Here is a 21,686-nt window from a genome sequence, read left to right on the forward strand (position 1 = left end):
TTTCATCAGCGGCCTCGTGATCCCGGAGGGCGGTGTGTGTGTGACTGACCTTAGGAAGAAACCGGAGCCTCCGCTGCAGTGACCCAGCAACCGGGGCACTGGAGTATACTGTGCCGCTGGGAGTGATGGAGCTGCAGTAAATATGTCTATTAGACCTAGCCTGCTGCAGCCCTTGTAGATTCTTATTAAAAAAGTTCTTCTTTTCTTGTCAAAATTAATAGCTAAGAATAGGATGCCTGAGGCAGCCCCCTGTTAAGTGGCCTGCTACTGAAGGCACCAACTACAAACTGAGCTCCCTGTTCATGGAAGCGAGGTTATAGAGGAGGGGGCGCTGAGTATCTTGGGAACAGTCAAAAGCTTTGAGCTTGTTGGTGCCTCAGATCAAGATCCTACTCTACACCCCAATGTGAATCCTTGTGGAGTCCAGTGTACCCCACAGAAGAAAAAAATGTGTCACAACCATTGGCAGCAACATAAGAATAGCTGCTGATGGGCACAATTGAGAAAGGAAGGGGGGAAAACATTTGAATCCAGCACATATATGTAATTCGAATATGTAATTTGTACCTTCCTACTTTAAAATGTAATGGATGAACCTCACCCTGTGAGAACTATCTTCATGATCAAGAGATCTCATATGCAAGATAAGTATGTGTTGGGATAGGGCTGTGGACAGAGCCGGATTAAGGGGGGGTCACAGGGGGTCAGTACCCCAGGCCCTCTAATCTTAGGGGGCCCCCCTGACCGACGATCATCAGCGCTGCTGAAAGATGTTTTTTTTTTTTTTTTCATTTCATTCGTTTAAAAAGTCAGGAGCCCGTAGCTTCGACACATTGGTATACCGTGACCTTGTATATAGTTTTTTTTTTTTTAAATAAAATCTGATTGCCCCTGCCTTTTTTTTTACCAGGGGGAAAAAAAAGTAAAATCTATCTATCATATAGTGGGGGCGGCACTCAATGGACTTCATAACGCAAATACTAACGTATTAGAACTTTATTCCTTCATCAGAGTTCACTGATGAAGGCTTAATGTTCCGAAACGTTAGTGCTGTACATGTGGTTGGTACAGTGATTTTTGTTTGCCTCATGATGTCCGTTGAGTGCCGCCTCCACTATGTCTGCTATTAAATCCTTATGGGCCATTGTAAATATTGTTGAGAGTGCCGGGCACTGCTGCATCTGTATATGTATGTAACTATATATATATATATATATATATATATATATCTATATCCTACAGTACATACATGTACGGAAACCCCCAACAAAAATCCTGCGTTTGCCACTGCCCCAGCTAGAGCTGTCCTGCCTCTGACACAACCGCCCCCTGCTGTCTTGCACACTGAAGTCATTCTGCATCGCTGAGTGGCAGCACGAAGGGTTACGCAGCTACTGTACAGTGTACAGCAGTAGCAGACCACACCTCCTCCCAGCGTCTCTCTGAGGAGAGACAGACCAAGCGGATTGAAGCAGAGAATGAACAGACCTCTGACTGCAGCTGATAAAAAGTGGCAAAGGTCAAACAAGTAAAGAAATCTGGATTTTGAAAAGGCGAGTGCCAATCCCACACAGTGTCATCTTCTGTGTGAATGTATGCAGGGCCGGTTCCGGGGCTTCTGGCGCCCCGGGCGGCATTGGGGGTGTGTGGCTTCATACAGGGGGCGTGCATTTACGCCCCCTGTACAGACTGGAATGATGCGCGGTGCGCGATGACATCATCGCGCACCGCACAGTAAAGGACCTCTCCACGAAGGGAAACTAGACGCGTACGCGTCTAGTTTCCCTTCCCAGAGGAAGGCGGCGCCCCGGGCAAAAGTCCTGCTTGCCCGTGGCAAGATCCGCTACTGAATGTATGCCATGAAGTGTGTATGTCAGTAAGTGTGTCAGTGTGTGTTTTTGTGTCAGTAAGTGTGTTAGTGTGTGCATGTCAGTAGGTTTGTGTGTCAGTAAGAGGTATCAGCCAATAAGTGGTGTCTATGTCAGACAGTCAGTCAGTCAGTCAGTCGTATCTGTGTGAATAAGTGTGTTGTGTGTGTCAGTAAGGGGTATCTGTGTTAGTAAGTTTTCTCTGTCAGTAAGGTGTGCCTGTAGATATGTATGATAATGTGTCAGTAAATAGTGTCAGTAGGGGATATCTGTCAGTAGGTGGACTCTGTGTCAATAAGTGTGTGTTTCAGTAAGTGTTTGTATCAGTAAGGGTTGTCAGTAAATGTTTGTATCAGTAACTTGTATCTGTATCACTAAGGGGTGGCTCTAAGTATGCATATGCCAGTAAGTGGTGTGTAAGTAAGGTGTGTTTGTCTGTGTCAGTAAGGGTGTCTGTCAGTAAGCGGTGTCTGTGTCATTAAGTGTATGTGTGTCAGTGTTTGTATCAGTAAGATGCGTCTGTGACATGTCAGTAAGTGGTATCTGTCAGTAAGAGGTGTCCATGTCAGTAAGGCAGTGTGTGTGTGCAGCTATGGGGGCAGTATGTATGTGTTCAGCTATGGGGGCAGTATGTGTGTGTGTGTGTGTGTGTGTGTGTGTGTGTGTGTGTGTGTGTGTGTGTGTGTGTGTGAAACTGCATTCAATCGAGGGAGGGGGGACCTACACTGATGGTCTAAATCTGGCTCTGGATGTGGGTACAGCGAATTGCTGTAGTGGGAGGAGCAGGCACACACATAATGGACATTACCAGGGGGGTAGTTCTGATAAGAGGGCCCCCCTATCTAAAGTACCCCAGGCCCCCTGAAGGCTTAATCCGGCCCTGGCTGTGGAGGGCGGCTGCTCGGGCACACGCCCGTCAAGTTAAGGAGATTCAACTGAGGAAGCACAAGGGAACTCTCATCTGGGGACAACAACTGCAGGGAGAACACATTTTCAGATGAATGTGGGAGGGCAGAAGGCTGCCTAATACTGAAGCACCCCCAAACAACAAACCAAATGCAACAACTAGTGCAAGCATTCCTGGGGGAAGGCCTGCAGCAGATGGATCCAATAACAGCTCCAGAGTTGCTCTACAAGACAAGTAAAAGGGTGTGAGCCCTGCAGCACCACCTGTACTTTGCATACACACATATAGGACAGCATCTCTTATATGCCCCAGGGTCAATAAAATAGTATCCTTATCTAGGGTATCCATCCCCTCAGATAAGGTATCCGTCCATGCTGCTACAGCACTACACACCCAGGCCGACGCAATTGCCGGTCTGAGTAAGGTAGCCGAATGTGTATAAATGGACTTCAGGGTTATCTCCTGTTTGCGGTCAGCAGACTCTTTGAGGGTAGCCGTATCCTGGGACGGGAGGGCTACCTTCTTGGATAAGCGTGCTAATGCTTTGTCCACCCTAGGGGAGGATTCCCATCTTAACCTATCCATTGATGGGAAAGGATACGCCATAAGAATCCTTTTGGAAATCTGTAGTCTTTTATCTGGAGATTCCCAGGCTTTTTCACATAACTCGTGTGAGGGGAAAAGGTTACCTCAGGCTTCTTTCCCTTGTACATATGTACCCTCTTGTCAGGGACAGGGGGTTCCTCTGTGATGTGCAAAACATCTTTTATTGCCATAATCCTATATCGAATGGATTTTGCCAATTTTGGCTGTAACTTTGCATCATCGTAATCGACACTGGAGTCAGAATCCGTGTCAGTATCTGTGTCAACAATCTGGGATAGTGGGCGCTTATGAGACCCTGACAGTCCCTGCGACATAGGATCAGGCATGGGTTCAGACCCTGACTGTCCCGAAGCTTCAGCCTTGTCTAATCTTTTGTGCACTGAGTTTACACTAGCATTTAAAACATTCCACATATCCATCCAATCAGCTGTCGCAGAGACACCACATTAATTTGCTCCCGCTCCTCTCTAATATAGCCTTCTTCCTCAGACATGTCGACACACGTGTACCGACACACCACACACACAGGGAATGCTTTTTCTGAAAACAGTTTCCCCACAAGGCCCTTTGGAGAGACAGAGAGAGAGTATGCCAGCACACACCCCAGCGCTATATAACCCAGGAATAACACAGTAACTTAATGTTTGCCCAGTAGTGCTGCTGTATGTAATTTGCGCCGAATTATGTGCCCCCCCCCCTCTTTTCAACCCTCTTGTCTACCGTGGCTTCAGCAGGGGAGAGTCTGGGGAGCTGCCTCAGCGGTGCTGTGGAGAAAAAATGGCGCTGGTGAGTGCTGAGGGAGAAGCCCCGCCCCCTCGGCGGCGGGCTTCTGTCCCGCTTAAACTGTAAAATTGGCGGGGGCTCATACATATATACAGTGCCCAGCTGTATATATGTTATATTTTTTCCAAAAAGAGGTTTATATTGCTGCCCAGGGTGCCCCCCCTGCGCCCTGCACCCTTACAGTGACCGGAGTATGTGAGGTGTATGGGAGCAATGGCGCACAGCTGCAGTGCTGTGCGTTACTTCAGTGAAGATCATGAAGTCTTCTGCCACCGCTGAAGTCTCTTTTCTCATACTCACCCGGCTTCTATCTTCTGGCTCTGCGAGGGGGACGGCGGCGCGGCTCTGGGACGGACGGCGAGGGTGAGATCCTGCGTACCAATCCCGCTGGAGCTAATGGTGTCCAGTAACCTAAGAAGCAGGACCTTGCAACTCAGAGAGTAGGGCTGCTTCTCTCCCCTCAGTCCCTCGATGCAGGGAGTCTGTTGCCAGCAGTGCTCCCTGAAAATTAAAAACCAAACAAAATACTTTCTGTCAGAAAGCTCAGGAGAGCTCCTGAAAAGCACACAGTTTCCACTGGGCACAGTATCAAACTGAGGTATGGAGGAGGGGCATAGAGGGAGGAGCCACTGCACACCCAGAACTAAAGTCTTTCTTAAAGTGCCCATGTCTCCTGCGGAGCCCGTCTATCCCCATGGTCCTTACGGAGTCCCCAGCATCCTCTAGGACGTTAGAGAAACTAGGATTTTAATACCTACCGGTAAATCCTTTTCTCTTAGTCCGTAGAGGATGCTGGGCACCCGTCCCAGTGCGTACTGTGTCTGCAGTTATTAAATGGCCCTTAAATCGAGAACATTTATGTGGAGACAACTTTCCCGACTTGACCATCTTCCTTGGATGTTTTCCCCCTGTGTGACTGCTCCCCAACCTCGGAGGGTTGCATCCGTGGTCCCTAGGATCCAGTCCTGGATCCCGAACCATCGCCCCTCTAGGAGGTGAGAACTGTGCAGCCGCCAATGGAGTGATATTCTGGTCTTGGAAGACAGGATTATCCTCCGGTGCATGTGTAGGTGGGATCCGGACCACTTGTCCAACAGGTCCCACTGGAACACTCTAGCATGGAACCTGCCAAACTGAATGGCCTCGTAGGCCGCAACCATCTTCCCCAGCAACCGAATGCATTGATGGATTAACACTCTTGCTGGTTTCAGAATTTGTTTGACCAGACTCTGGATCTCCATAGCCTTTCCACTGGAAGAAAACCTCTTCTGTGTCCAGTATCACTCCCAAAAACAACAACCGCGTCATTGGGACCAACTGCGATTTTGGCAAGTTTAGGAGCCAACCATGTTGTTGAAGAACTGTCAGGGAGAGTGCAATGTTTTGCAACAACTGGTCCCTGGATCTCGCCTTTATCAAGAGATCATCCAAGTACGGGATAATTGTGACTCCTTGCTTGCGAAGGAGAACCATCATTTCCGCCATCACCCTGGTGAAAATCCTCGGAGCCGTGGACAGACCAAACGGCAACGTCTGAAATTGGTAATGACAATCCTGAATTGCAAACCTCAGGTAGCTTGATGCAGTGGCTAAACGGAACATGTAAGTAGGCATCCTTATGTCTACCAAAACCATGAAATCTCCTTCCTCCGGACTGGAGATTCCTACCCTGAGAGATTCCATCTTGAAATTTAATTTCTTTAGGTAGAAATTGAGGGATTTCAGATTTCAGATTGGTCTGACTGAGCCTTCCGGCTTCGGGACCACGAAGAGGCTTGAATAAAAGCCTTCTCCCTGCTGACTAAGGCCGATTTGAACAATCGGTGAGGGGGAACGTCTTGAAACCCCAGTTTGTACCCTTGGGACACTATTTGTAAAACCCACGAGTCCAGGTCCAAATTAATCCAGAACTGACTGAAGTGTTTTAGACGTGTCCCCACTGGTGTGGGCTCCTGCAAGAGAGCCCCAGCGTCATGCAGTGGATTTGGCAGAAGCAGAGGACGATCTCTGCTCCTGCGATCTTGAAGAGGCTACAGACCTCTTCCCTCTTCTCCTTCCTCTACCTGCAAAGAAAGGGGAATCTTAACTTCTTGCATATCTATTGGGCCAAAATGACTGCGTTAGATAATGATGCGTCTTCATCCGTTGAGAGGGAACATAGGGCAAGAAGGTTGACTTACCTGCGGGAGCTGCCGAGATCAAATTAACTAGGCCGTCGCCAAACAAGGCTTCACCTTCATAGGGAAGAGACTCCCTTTCTTCTTGGAGTCAGCATCAGCATTCCCTTGGTGAATCCACAATGCCCTCCTATCCGAGACTGCCATGAAATTGGCCCGTGAACTCAAGAGTCCTATATCCCTTGCAGTCGTAAGTATGCTGCAGTGTCCTTGATATGATCCAACGTAAGGAGCATCCCATGTCTCCAGGATATCTATATCGGATGACAAGGTATTCGACCAATTCTTGAATACTACTACTCACCCATGCGCATGTAATGGCAGGTCTAAGTAATGTACCCGTGGTTACATAACTAGAAATAATGTAGCTTCCTGCATACGATCCGCTGGATTTGTGACAGGGCCCCGTGCAGAACAGAGGGTGATTCCCACTTTATTCTGTCCGCAGCAGGAAATGAATAAACAACCGGAAACCTTTTGGGGATTTGAAACCATCTTGTCGAGCTGGCCCAGACTTTCTCAAACAGAGATGGAGGAACGTTACATCAGCTTTCATTATATATCTATATATACATACATATAGACCCCTTTGTCAGGAACAGCAGGGTCCTCAGTGATGTTAATATGTCCTTAATATCCACAATCATGTACTGAATGCTCCTTGCCAATATTGGATCTAATCAGGAAATATTATGGTCGACATAGGAATCAGTATCTGAGTCAGTATCAGTGTGTAGTAACTGGGCAAAATAACATTTTTTGCGGGGCCTGAGGGAAAAGAAGCATAGCCATGAACATCACATCTTTTCTCTACGTCTGTGTCTGGGACACAGATTTATCCAACCTCACTCTGATATTACTGAAACTTTCACCCAGTCAGTTATTGGTGGTGCCAACAGGGCCACCATCATATGTCTGCATTCCTAATATAGTTTCCTCTTGGGAAAAACATTCAGCCACCGACATGTTGACACACATGTACCAAGTACCCACAGACACATCGGCTTATGGGGGATAGACCTACAGTAAATCTGTCAGAGGGACAGATGGGATTTTTCAGCTCACAACCCAGCGTCAAAAGTACACAGTCTGGGAAATAATAAACTCTATAGTGATAGACTTGTAACGCTCTATAGATGTGCTGGTGAGGTGAGGAAGAAGCCCCGCCGCTGTAATGGCACGCTTCTGTCCCGCTCAGAAACAAATAATTAATTACGCTGGTGGGGTAAGGACAGTGCCCAGGCACTAATGTCCACTTTTGCCAGCCTTTTGTGAGGAATTTATGCTGCCCAGGGTGCCCCCCCCCCCCCAACGCCCTGCACCCTGCAGTGCCTGTGTTTGTGTGGGAGCATGGCGCACAGCATTCCGCTCGCTGCGTGGTACCTCAGAATGCCATCTGTTCTTCTGCTACTCGCCTGTCTTCTGACTTCTGGCTCTGTAAGGGGGTGACGGCAGGCTACGGGAGTGGGCATCTAGGCGTACCCAGCGATCAGCACCCTCAGGAGCTAATGGTGTCCTGTCAGCCAGAAGTAGAGCCATTGAACTCACTAGAAGTTGGTCATACTTCTCTCCCCTAAGTCCCACGAAGCAGCCTCCCTGAAAATAAGAAAAACTAACATAAGTCTTTTCAGAGAAACTCAGTAGAGCTCCCCTGTAGTGCAACCAGTCTCACTGGGCACAATTCTAAAACTGGAGTCTGGAGGAGGGGCATAGAGGGAGGAGACAGTTTACACCCTTTGAAAGTCTTAAAGTGCCCATGTCTCCTGCGGATCCCGTCTATACCCCATGGTTCTTAATGTGATCCCAGCATCCTCTAGGACGTATTAGAAAACAAATAACGCACACACGAGGAGGAGAGAACAAAGGAAGCTATAAGGAGGGGAGGGGAGGGGAGGGGGGGGGGGAAGGTAAGGTAGTAAAGGCATATTGGATAAACTACAACCTTATACATATTCATTAATGTACCAGTAGTTAGAAGTAGAAGAGCTCTAACAGAAACCACAAAGCTTATCTAAAGCCACACCACACTGGATATGCCCAATCTCATTTGATCTTTGAAGCAAAGCAGTATTGGACTTTGTTACTACCAAGCAGTCTCCCATCCATGTATTATCAGATTCTTTAGGTGTTTTTAAACTACCAACACCCTTTTCTTGGTACATTTAATTTTTACACGTATTCTTTTATGTACCAGAAGTTAGAAGTAGAAAAGCTCTAACAGAAACCACCAGCTCATCTACAGCCACAGCACACTGGATTTGCCCAATCTCTCCTGATCATGGAAGCTGAGCAGTATTGGTCCTGGTTTTAGTACTTGGATGGGAGACCACCAGGAAATACCAGGAGCTGTGTGTATTTTTACAATACCAACACCGTTCTCTTGATGCATTCCATTTTGAAACATTGGGGCAGATCTATTAAGCCTGGTGAACTGATAAAGTGCAAGGTGATAAAGTACCAGCCAGTCAGCTCCTAACTGTCATTTTTCAAACCCAGCCTGTGACATGGCAATTAGGAGCTGATTGGCTGGTACTTTATCACCATGCAAATTATCATTCCACCAGGTTTAATAAATCGGCCGCTTATTCATTTATGTACTAGTAGTTAGAAGTAGAAGAACTCTAACAGAAACCACTAAGCTCATCTACAGCCACACCACACTGTATATGCCCAATATCACCTGATCTTAGGCCTGGTTTGTTCTTGGATGTGAGACCACCTGGGAATACCAGGTGCTGTAGGTAGTTTTATACTACCAACACCGTTCTCTTGATGCATTCTATTTTGAAACTTATTCATTGATGTAGAAGTTAGAAACAGCAAAAATCATCTACAGCCGCATCACACTGAATATGTCCAATCTCATCTGATGTTGGAAGCTAAGCAGTGTTGTGCCTGGTTAGTTTTTGGATTTCAGGTCCTGCCTTCTGGTTTGGCCACGGCACCTCGGAAATTCACCAAGGTCATGGCCGTGATGACGACCCTTCACCATCGGTGGACCAGGGAGGAATCTCTCCTCCCGATAAACATTCTGGAATTGCGGGCAGTGTTCAATTCATTGATACTGGCCCTGCCTCTAGTACAGAACAGGCCTGTTCAAGTACAATCGGACAACGCCACCACGGTAGTGTACACAAATCATCAAGTCGGCACTCGAAACTGCATGGCAAAGCTGGAAGTATAAAAAAATCCTCAGTTGGGTAGAACGTCATCTGCCAGCAATATCGGCAGTGTTCATTCCCGGAGTCCTCAACTGGGAAGCGGATTTCCTCAGTCGTCAGGACGTTCACGCTGGAGAGTGGAGAGGCTGCAGCAGAAATATCTGCACTGGTGTCAGTAGGTGACTGAGGCAGGGATGACTGGGAGATAGTGGGTGACTGAAGCATGTATGAGTGGGATATAGTGGGTGACTGAAGCCGGGGTGACTGGGAGATAGTGGGTGACTGATGCAGGGGTGACAGTGATAGTGGGTGACTTAGGCAGGGGTGACAGGGAGATAGTGGGTTACTGAGGGAGGGGTGATAGGAAGGGGTTGGGTAAGTATGGGAAGAAAGTGGGTGACAGGGATAATAAATGAATAAGGCAGGGATGATAGGGAGATAGTGGATGACTGTGGCAGGGGTGACAGGGACAGTAAGAGACTGAGGCAGGGGTGACAGGGATAGTGGGTGACTGAGGCAGGGGTCGCAGGTATAGTGGTTGACTGAGGCAGCGGTGACTGGGAGATAGTGGGTAACTGAGGCAGGGGTGACAGGGAAAGTGTGTGACTCAGGCAGGGGTGATAGGGAGATAGTGGGCAGCATATCTCTGCCTCACTGCAGCAGCACATTCCTGATTCACTGACAGCAGCACATCCCTGCAACGTTGACAGCAACACATCCCTGCAACATTGACGGCAGCACATCCCTGCCTCATTGACGGCAGCACATCCCTGCCTCACTTATAGCAGCACATCCCTGCCTCGCTGACAGCAGCACATCACTGCCTCGCTGACAGCAGCACATCACTGCTTCACTGACAGCAGCACATCACTGCTTCACTGACAGCAGAACATCCCTGCCTCACTGGCAGCAGCACATCCCTGCTTTACTGACAGCTGTATATAGGGCCTAATTAAGACCTGATCCCTGCTGTGCATATTCACACAACAGGAGATCAGGTCTGAAGTGCGTGTGTGCTGGTGCCACAGTGCACCGGCACATGCCAGAGATGCGATCAGCATCTCTGCCCAGTGAGCGCCTCTGCCTGATTGACAGGTAGAGGCGGTCACTGGGCAGGAGGAGTCGGGCCAGCGGCGTTGTGCCGCCATTTTGGGGGCACAGTCAGGACAACGCAGACATGACCGGACCGTATGGGGGCGGGGCCGTGACGGCTGTGTGACCCGGACAGCAACGGGCCTTATTTACTAAAATCTCAGATAAATTTTATGGCATTTATGTGCAGTCTAGTTTGCACAGTTGATAGAGTGTTGATCTTGCACTATCAATGTAAGCCTCACATAGGTTTGATACACATGTAAGTTTGTTTTTATTTTACTACATTGTGGTTTGTGGCTCTATACCATGTAATGCATGTCTTTTAACAGTAGTCAAGTCTTCCAATGTGCTTGTTAGTGAAACCCAATACATAGCTTTATTTTATTTTGTTTCTTCAAATATTACATAGTAACATAGTAACATAGTAACATAGTATCTGAGGTTGAAAAAAGACAATTGTCCATCGAGTTCAACCTATTTGTGGTGTCCTATGCATGATGATTTTACTAAAATTTCTGACTGATGCTGCTGTCAGCCATTACATTTTATCCCTATTTATAGTAACTATAATGCATGACTATGCACCATACCCCTGGATATCCTTATCCAATAGGAATTTATCTAACCCATTCTTAAAGGTGTTGACAGATTCCGCCATTACAACTCCCTCGGGCAGGGAATTCCAAACACGTATTGTCCTTACCGTGAAAAAGCCTTTACGCTGTATTGTGCGGAATCTCCTCTCCTCTAACCTGAGCGAGTGTCCACGAGTCCTCTGTGTTGATCTAACCAGAAACAGGTCCCGCGCAAGCTCTGTGTATTGTCCCCTTATATATTTGTAGATGTTGATCATATCCCCTCTTAGTCTCCGCTTTTCCAATGTAAACATGCCTAGTCTTTCAAGCCTTTCCTTGTATTCCATCATCTCCATGCCCTTAATTAGTTTGGTCGCCCTCCTCTGTACCTTTTCAAGCTCCAGGATATCCTTTTTGTAGTACGGTGCCCAGAACTGTACACAGTATTCAAGGTGTGGCCTCACTAGTGATTTATATAACGGGAGTATAATACTCTCGTCCCTAGCATCAATACCCCGTTTTATGCATGCTAATATCTTATTAGCCTTCTTTGCTGCAGTCCTACTTTGGGTACTACTGCTTAGCTTGCTATCTATGAGGACACCTAAGTCCTTTTCCAGTACAGAATCCCCTAATTTTACCCCATTTAGTAGGTAGGCATATGTCTTATAACTTTTTTTTTCAATATATAAACATTTTTATTATAAGATTTTCAATGACACAAGTACATCCAAGTTGCAGATTATGGATTGTGAAGGACAAATCAACCATATAAACAATTTAAGCAATTTAAATTGCATGCAGGTAGTAGAATATCAAACTCCTTGGATGAAAGTTGGTCGTAATAAACTAGGATAGAAAAGAATAAAGTAGAAAATAAGATTTTAAACCTACCGGTAAATCTTTTTCTCGTAGTCCGTAGAGGATGCTGGGGACTCCGTAAGGACCATGGGGATAGACGGGCTCCGCAGGAGACATGGGCACTTTAAGAAAGACTTTAGTTCTGGGTGTGCACTGGCTCCTCCCTCTATGCCCCTCTATGCCACAGTTAGAGAAACTGTGCCCAGAGGAGACTGACAGTATGAGGAAAGGATTTTGTTAATCCAGGGCAAGATTCATACCAGCCACACCAATCACACCGTATAACTTGTGATAAACTACCCAGTTATGAGTACGAAAAAACAACATACTGTAGCATCAGTGCAGGACCGATGCAACTATAACATAACCCTTATTGAAGCAATAACTATATACAAGTATTGCAGAAGTAGTCCGCACTTGGGACGGTCGCCCAGCATCCTCTACGGACTACGAGAAAAAGATTTACCGGTAGGTTTAAAATCTTATTTTCTCTAACGTCCTAGAGGATGCTGGGGACTCCGTAAGGACCATGGGGATTATACCAAAGCTCCAAAACGGGCGGGAGAGTGCGGATGACTCTGCAGCACCGATTGAGCAAACATGAGTTCCTCCTCAGCCAGGGTATCAAACTTATAGTATTTTGAAAAGGTGTTTGAACCTGACCAAGTAGCAGCTCGACACAGCTGTAGTGCCGAGACCCCTAGGGCAGCCGCCCAAGAAGAGCCCACTTTCCTCGTGGAATGGGCCTAGACCGATTTCGGTAACTGCAATCCAGCCATAGAATGCGCTTGCTGAATCGTGTTACAAATCCAGCGAGCAATAGCCTGCTTTGAAGCAGGGGCACCAATCTTGTTGGTTGCATACAGGACAAACAGCGCTTCAGTTTTCCTGACTCTAGCCATCCTGGCCACGTAAATTTTCAAAGCCCTGACCACATCAAGTAACTCGGAATCCTCCAAGTCACGCGTAGCCAAAGGCACCACAATAGGTTGGTTCATATGAAAAGATGAGACCACTTTTGGTAGGAATTGAGGACGGGTCCGCAATTCCGCTCTATCCACATGGTACACCAAATATGGGCTTTTATGTGACAAAGCCGCTAATTCCGACACTCGCCTAGCCGAAGCCAAGGCTAATAACATGACCACCTTCCATGTGAGATATTTTAACTCCACCGTTTTAAGTGGTTCAAACCAGTGTGATTTTAGAAAACTTAACACCACGTTAAGGTCCCAAGGTGCCACCGGAGGCACAAAAGGAGGCTGAATATGCAGCACTCCTTTTACAAAAGTCTGAACTTCTGGAAGAGAAACCAATTCTTTTTGAAAGAAAATGGATAAGGCCGAAATCTGGACCTTAATAGAGCCTAATTTTAGGCCCAAATTCACTCCAGTTTGTAGGAAGTGAAGGAAACGGCCCAGATGGAATTCTTCCGTAGGAGCATTCCTGGCCTCACACCAAGAAACATAATTTCGCCATATACGGTGTAATGTTTTGACGTTACATCCTTCCTAGCCTTTATCAGCGTAGGGATGACCTCAACCGGAATGCCTTTCACTGCTAGGATCCGGCATTCAACCGCCATGCCGTCAAACGCAGCCGCGGTAAGTCTTGGAACAGACAGGGCCCCTGATGCAACAGGTCCTGTCTTAGAGGAAGAGGCCACGGATCTTCTGTGAGCATTTCCTGCAGATCCGGATACCAGGTCCTCCGTGGCCAATCTGGAACAATGAGGATTGTTCTCACTCCTCTTTGTCTTATTATCCTTAACACCTTGGGTATGAGAGGAAGAGGAGGAAATACATAGACCGGCTGGAACACCCACGGTGTCACTAGGGTGTCTACAGCTACTGCCTGAGGGTCTCTTGACCTTGCGCAATACCTCTGTAGCTTTTTGTTGAGCCGGGACGCCATCATGTCTATCTGTGGCAGTTCCCACCGACTTGTAATCTGTGCAAAGACTTCCTGATGAAGTCCCCACTCTCCCGGATGTAGGTCGTGTCTGCTGAGGAAGTCTGCTTCCCAGTTGTCCACTCCCAGAATGAACACTGCTGACAGTGCGCTTGCGTGATTCTCCACCCAGCGAAGAATTCTGGTGGCTTGTGCCATCGCCACTCTGCTCCTTGTGCCGCCTTGGCGGTTTACATGAGCCACTGCGGTGACGTTGTCTGACTGGATCAGAACCGGTTGGTCGCGAAGTAAGGTCTCCGCTTGACGTAGGGCATTGTATATGGCCCCTAGTTTCAGGATGTTGATGTGAAGACAAGTCTCTTGACTTGACCAAAGACCTTGGATATTTCTTCCCTGTGTGACTGCTCCCCAACCTTGGAGGCTTGCCTCTGTGGTCACCAGGATCCAGTCCTGAATGCCGAATCTGCGTCACTCGAGAAGGTGAGCACTCTGCAGCCACCACAGGAGTGATACCCTGACCCTGGGGGACAGGGTGATCAACCAATGCATCTGCAAATGTGACCCAGACCACTTGTCCAGTAGGTCCCATTGGAAAGTCCTCGCATGGAACCTGCCGAATGGAATGGCTTCGTATGATGCCACCATCTTTCCCAGGACTCGAGTGCAGTGATGCACTGACACAAGTTTTGGTTTCAATAGGTTCCTGACAAGAGTCATGAGTTCCTGGGCCTTTCCTATCGGGAGATAAACTCTCTTCTGGTCTGTGTCCAGAATCATGCCCAAGAAAGACAGACGAGTCGTAGAAACCAACTGCGACTTTGGGATATTGAAAATCCAGCCGTGTTGCTGTAACACTTTCAGTGAAAGTGATACGCTGTTCAGCAACTGCTCTCTTGATCTCGCTTTTATGAGATCGCTCAAGTACGGGATAATTGTGACACCTTGCTTACGCAGGAGAACCATCATTTCCGCCATTACCTTGGTGAAAATTCTCTGGGCCGTGGAGAGACCAAACAGCAACGTCTGAAATTGGCAATGACTGTCCTGTACCGCAAATCTGAGGTACGCCTGATAAGATGGATAAATGGGGACATGAAGGTATGCATCCTGTACACAAATGCGGACAACAGGTGTCAAGCCGTGTGTTGCCTTTGTCAAGCTGTAATAAGTAGGGGTAAGGACGTTAACCACCTCAGAACATCCTCCCTTATACGTCGTCTGCAGCGCATTAATCATTAGTCAGTGACAAGTTCAAAAACTTTGGATGACAGCGGAAGCAGTCCACTGACCACTAAATCCCTTCCTCTTGTAACCAAGCTCCTGCAAACCACACCACCAACTCCCTCAGTGTCAATTTCCTCCTTAGACAGGAAAGCCAATAGTCCTGCAGGCCATGTCACTGGCAAGTCTGACGAGTCCTCTCCTGCCTGGGATTCCTCCGATGCATCCTTGAGTGTAACGCCTACTGCTGCTGGCGCTGCTGTTGTTGCTGCTGGGAGTCGATCGTCATCCCAGAGGGGAAGTCGGAAGACCACTTGTACTACTTCCAGTAGGCAATTGACTGTCCAACAGTCCTTTGCGAGGAAGATGAAATATCACAGCAGTCATCCTGCTGCAAAGCGGATAACTCAGGTCTTGTCAGCCTGGGTGGTGAGAAACGTGGTTCCGGTATCCATCGTTAATTCAGAGGCAACTAGAGACTTGATTGAGGTACTGTGTCCCCGGTACCAAATGCCATCTAGGTTCCATTTCTCTAGGCAGGCGATACCGAAAATGTACACAGACCTCAGAAAAAGAGTCACCAGTGTCCTAAAAAATGCAGTTGTACCCAAGGTCCACTAGTCCACATGTCCGTGGTTAAGTGGAGCCGGGCAGACTCAGGACTATATGACTGTGACAGCCCACTGGGTAGATGTATTGCCTCCCGCAGCAAGAACAGCAGCGGCGGCACCAGTAGCAGCATCTCGCAAATGCCAACTCGTTCCTAGGCAGACTACGCTTTGTATCACCGCTTTCCATAAGAGGCACACAGCTGACAACCTCTTACGGAAACTGAGGAACATCATCGCAGAATGGCTTACCCCAATTGGACTCTCCTGGGGATTTGTGACATCGGACAATGCCACCAATATTGTGCGTGCATTACATCTGGGCAAATTCCAGCCCGTCCCATGTTTTGCACATACATTGAATTTGGTGGTGCAGAATTATTTAAAAAAACGACTGTGGCGTGCAAGAGATGCTGTCGGTGGCCCGAAGAATTGCGGGCCACTTTCTGCATTCAGCCACCGCGTGCCGAAGACTGGAGCACCACCAAACATTCCTGAACCTGCCCTGCCATCCTCTGAAGCAAGAGGTGGTAACGAGGTGGAATTCAACCCTCTATATGCTTCAGAGGATGGAGGAGCAGCAAAAGGCCATTCAAGCCTATACATCTACCCACGATATAGACAAAGGAGGGGGAATGCACCTGACTCAAGCGCAGTGGAGAATGATTTCAACGTTGTGTAAGGTTCTGCAACCCTTTGAACTTGCCACACGTGAAGTCAGTTCAGACACTGCCAGCCTGAGTCAGGTCATTCCCCTCATCAGGCTTTTGCAGAAGAAGCTGGAGACATTGAAGGAGGAGCTAAAACAGAGCGATTCCGCTAGGCATGTGGGACTTGTGGATGGAGCCCTTAATTCGCTTAACCAGGATTCAATCTGTTGAAATCAGAGCAATACATTTTGGCCACCGTGCTCGATCCTAGATTTAAAACCTACATTGTAGCTCTCTTTCCGGCAGACACAAGTCTGCAGAGGTTCAAAGACCTGCTGGTGAGAAAATGGTCAAGTAATGCGGAACGTGACCCGTCAACAGCTCCTCCTTCACATTCTCCCGCAACTGGGGGTGCAAGGAAAAGGCTAAGAATTCCGAGCCCACCCACTGGCGGTGATGCAGGGCAGTCTGGAGTGAGTGCTGACATCTGGTCCGGACTGAAGGACCTGGCAACGATTACTGACATGTCGTCTATTGTCACTACATATGATTCTGTCACCTTTGAAAGAATGGTGGAGGATTATATGAGTGACCGCATCCAGGTAGGCACGTCAGACAGTCCGTATGTATACTGGCAGGAAAAAGAGGCAATTTGGAGGCCCTTGCACAAACTGGCTTTATTCTACCTAAGTTGCCCTCCCTCCAGTGTGTACTCCAGAAGAGTGTTTAGTGCAGCCGCTCACCTTGTCAGCAATCGGCGTACGAGGTTACTTCCAGAAAATGTGGAGAAGATGATGATCATCAAAATGAATTATAATCAATTCCTCCGTGGAGACATTTACCAGCAATTGCCTCCAGAAAGTACACAGGGATCTGAGATGGTGGATTCCAGTGGGGACGAATTAATAATATGTGAGGGGGGGCGATGTACACAGTGAAAGGGGTGAGGAATCGGAGGATGATGAGGTGGACATCTTGCCTCTGTAGAGCCAGTTTGTGCAAGGAGAGATTGATTGCTTCTTTTTTGGTGGGGGCCCAAACCAACCAGTCATTTCAGTCAGCCGTGTGGCAGACCCTGTTGCTGAAATGATGGGTTCGTCAATGTTTTTCTTTTCAATCTAAGCCCCTGCAGTTTTCTGTAAGAATCTGCTTCGCTATGATGATCAACAAGTCACAAGGGCAAACACTCAGGGCTGGAGGCGTAGATCTTAGGACCAGCTGCTACAAGCATGGCAAAGGTGTCACTATCATTGGTGACACCCAGAGAGGCAGCGAGGGAGATTGTAATGCAGTGCGCGCAGATAAGCAGCGCAATGGTAAAAAGGAGGCATGGTCTCATAGGTAGGGGTGTGGCCTGTTTTCCTGAATCTCCATTTTGTTGCTCCGGGTATCCCGGGGGTTGAGTGCTGCACCCGGGGACTAGTGTGTGAGTGGTGCTGGCTCCTGCACAGTGACAGAAACTGGGTGTTGCACGTAATGTTACAGTGAAACACCCATATTCTGTCACTGAAGAGGAGCCGGCACTTTGGTGTCACCCCCCTTGGCGGGTGACACTCGGGTGTGGGCCGCAACCCCGTTGTGATGCCACTGACCCATGGGAAGCTTTACGTGGCTTACCCATGTGTTAGTAGCCCCAAGCATCTTTTGTGTTAGTCCCTGAAGAAAAACTTCAAATATTTACAAATACATTTTGTAATCAATGGGCCTAATTCAGTAAGGATTGCAAATTCTGCTAAGTAACAGAATTTGCAATCCTTTGGTTCGCATGCTGGGGCCACCCAGCATGCCGCCTCCCTTCTTGACCACGCTGAAATTGCAGTCTCAGTGCAGTTCAGCGTGATCATAAAAAATGGGTTAGCCTCCTGTTGGTGCAGACTGTATGTGTGCGCAGGAAGCCGCCACCATTTTTGTGATCGCAGCTGCTGCATGTGATGTCATGCAGCAGCTCTGACCACGCCTCCTGTTTCTCCGATGCCGACCCCATTTTGTAGCCCTGCCCATGCACCGCTCCATCTCCGACTTGGAAATGTATTGTTGCTGACCCCCCCCCCAGCACCAATTGACAGTCAGAAGCGATCGCATTATCTGCGGGGTGCCGCAGAAAATGCAGGCGCATGCGTATGCTCTTAGCAATTTTTGCAGTTGGATTGCTTATTGCGATTGCAATCCAACCTGAATCAGGCTCTATTACCTATCACAATGCACTGCGGGTAGTACAAAATGGGGTTAATATAAGAGAAAACCCCCCCAGAGCTGTGCTCCTTAACTGTCCCTGGTGGCTAGTGGAGCGGCTGCCCAGTAATCAGTGTCCACGCTAGTGCGCACATGGCCCACCCCCTACAGCCACGCTGGATCACGGTATAGTGTGGGCACAGAAGTCCCTTACCTCCCTTTCATCAGCGGCCTCGTGATCCCGGAGGGCGGTGTGTGTGTGACTGACCTTAGGAAGAAACCGGAGCCTCCGCTGCAGTGACCCAGCAACCAGGGCACGGGAGTATACTGCGCCGCTGGGAGTGATGGAGCTGCAGTAAAGATGTCTATTAGACCTAACCTGCTGCAGCCCTTGTAGATTCTTATAAAAAAAGTTCTTCTTTTCTTGTCAAAATTAATAGCTAAGAATAGGCTGCCTGAGGCAGCCCCCTGTTAAGTGGCCTGCTACTGAAGGCACCAACTACAAACTGAGCTCCCTGTTCATGGAAGCGAGGTTATAGAGCAGGGGGCGCTGAGCATCTTGGGAACAGTCAAAAGCTTTGAGCCTGTTGGTGCCTCAGATCAAGATCCTACTCTACACCCCAATGTGAATCCTTGTGGAGTCCAGTGTACCCCACAGAAGAAATTAATGTGTCACACCCATTGGCAGCAACATTAGAATAGCTGCTGATGGGCACAATTGAGAAAGGAAGGGGGGAAAACATTTGAATCCAGCACATATATGTAATTTGAATATGCAATTTGTACCTTCCTACTTTAAAATGTAATGGATGAACCTCACCCTGTGAGAACTATCTTCATGATCAAGAGATCTCATACGCAAGAAAAGCATGTGTTGGGATAGGGCTGTGGAGGGCGGCTGCTCGAGCACACCCCCGTCAAGTTAAGGAGATTCAACTGAGGAAGCACAAGGGAACTCTTGTCTGGGGACAACAACTGCAGGGAGACCACATCTTTTCAGATGAAAATGAGAGGGCGGAAGGCTGCCTAATACTGAAGCACCCTCAAACATCAAACCATATGCAACAGCTAGTACAAGCATTCCTGGGGAAAGGTCTGCAGCAGACGGATTTGCATACGGTGATGTCATCCAAGCAGTGGGCCAAAGTTGGCTGGAACCCTCATCTGCATATGAAAAGAGAAAAGGGGCACTTGGATGACCCCTAGTTCGCATTGAACACCCCCCACCCTCCTTTGGTGTGGGGCTCATGTTGGCCATGCCCCAGCCCCTGAAGCATTCAAGCTGATTTCTTGCTGCAGCTGGGCACTGTAACAGCTCCAGAGCTGCTCTGTAAGGCAAATAAAAGGGTGTGGGCCCTGCAACACCACCTGTAGTTCGCATTGTGCGTTGGAAGGCACAAAGTAAGCAGACGGGAGAAGTCAGGATAGTGCGCAAGGGCATAGAAGGGAGGGGCTCAAGAAAAGAGAAGTGGAAACAGACAGCAAACTAGGCTGGAGAGAGACCTGAGACAATGAGATCTAAATTATACCAGAGCCAACCAGGGGAAAGCACAAATGCAGTCCCCCCCCCTACCACAAATTATGCAGTCGAGATTCCCACATTTGGGGAAATCACAGAGGTCAGCATACCCAGAATGCAATGAATGAACCTCACCCTGGGAAAACAATCTTCATGACCATGGTATCACCTAAGCAAAATAAGTATGATTTGAGATAGGGCTGGGGAGGGCCGCTGCTCAGGCACACCTCCGTCAAGTAAAGGAGATTCAACTGAGGCAGCACAAGGGAACTCTCATCTGGGGACAACAACTGCAGGGAGAACACATTTTCAGACGAATGTGTGAGGGCAGAAGGCTGCCTAATACTGAAGCACCCCCCAAACAACAAACCAAATGCAACAACTAGTGCAAGCATTCCTGGGGGAAGGCCTGCAGCAGATGGATTCGCATATGGTGATGTCATCCAAGCAATGGGTATAGTTGGCTGCAACCCTCGTCTGCATATGAAAAGAGAAAATGGTCACGCAGGGCATGGCGGCCTTTGTGGGGTTGCGCTTGGATGACCCCTAGATCGCTTTATACACCCCCATCAGTGTGGGGCTCATGTTGGCCATGCCCCAGCCCCTGAAGCATTCAAGCTGATTTCTTGCAGCAGCTGGACCCAGTAACAGCTCCAGAGTTGCTCTACAAGACAAGCAAAAGGGTGTGAGCCATGCAGCACCACCTGTAGTTTGCATACACACATATATAGGACATCATCTCTTATATGCCCCAGGGGCAATAAAATAGTATCCTTATCTAGGGTATCCGTCCATGCCGCTACAGCACTACACATACACACCCAGGCCGACGCAATTGCCGGTCTGAGTAAGGTACCTGAATGTGTATAAATGGACTTCAGGGTAATCTCCTGTTTGCGGTCAGCAGACTCTTTGAGGGTAGCCGTATCCTGGGACGGGAGGGCTAACTTCTTGGATAAGCGTGTTAATCCTTTGTCCACCCAAGGGGAGGATTCCCATCGTAACCTATCCGTTGATGGGAAAGGATACGCCATAAGAATCCTTTTGGAAATCTGCAGGAGATTCCCAAGCTTTTTCACATAACTCGTTCAGCTCGTGTGAGGGGAAAAGGTTACCTCAGGCTTCTTTCCCTTGTACATATGTACCCTCTTGTCAGGGATAGGGGGCTCCTCTGTGATGTGCAAAACATCTTTTATTGCCATAATCATATATCAAATGTATTTTGCCAATTTTGGCTGTAACTTTGCATCATCGTAATCGACACTGGAGTCAGAATCCGTGCCGGTATCTGTGTCAACAATCTGGATAGTGGGCACTTATGAGACCCTGACAGTCCCTGCGACATAGGATCAGGCATGGGTTGAGACCCTGACTGTCCCAAATATTCAGCCTTGTCTAATCTTTTGTGCAATGAGTTTACACTAGCAATTAAAACATTCCACATATCCATCCAATCAGGTGTCGGCGGAGACACCACATTCATTTTCTCCCGCTCCTCTCTAATATAGCCTTCTTCCTCAGACATGTCGACACACGCGTACCGACACACCACACACACAGGGAATGCTTTTA

General features: G+C 48.1%; 1 non-coding gene across 1 annotated transcript; it reads right to left on the reverse strand.

The window, feature by feature from the left end:
• Positions 1 to 20,134: 20,134 nt before the first annotated feature.
• LOC134898899 (U1 spliceosomal RNA) lies at positions 20,135 to 20,300 on the reverse strand. Its single transcript, XR_010172586.1, has one exon. It is a non-coding gene; the product is annotated as a U1 spliceosomal RNA (small nuclear RNA).
• Between the last annotated feature and the right edge of the window lie 1,386 nt (positions 20,301 to 21,686).

This window comes from Pseudophryne corroboree, chromosome 3, assembly GCF_028390025.1.
Source record: "Pseudophryne corroboree isolate aPseCor3 chromosome 3, aPseCor3.hap2, whole genome shotgun sequence".
In the NCBI taxonomy this organism is placed as follows: Eukaryota; Metazoa; Chordata; class Amphibia; order Anura; family Myobatrachidae; genus Pseudophryne; species Pseudophryne corroboree.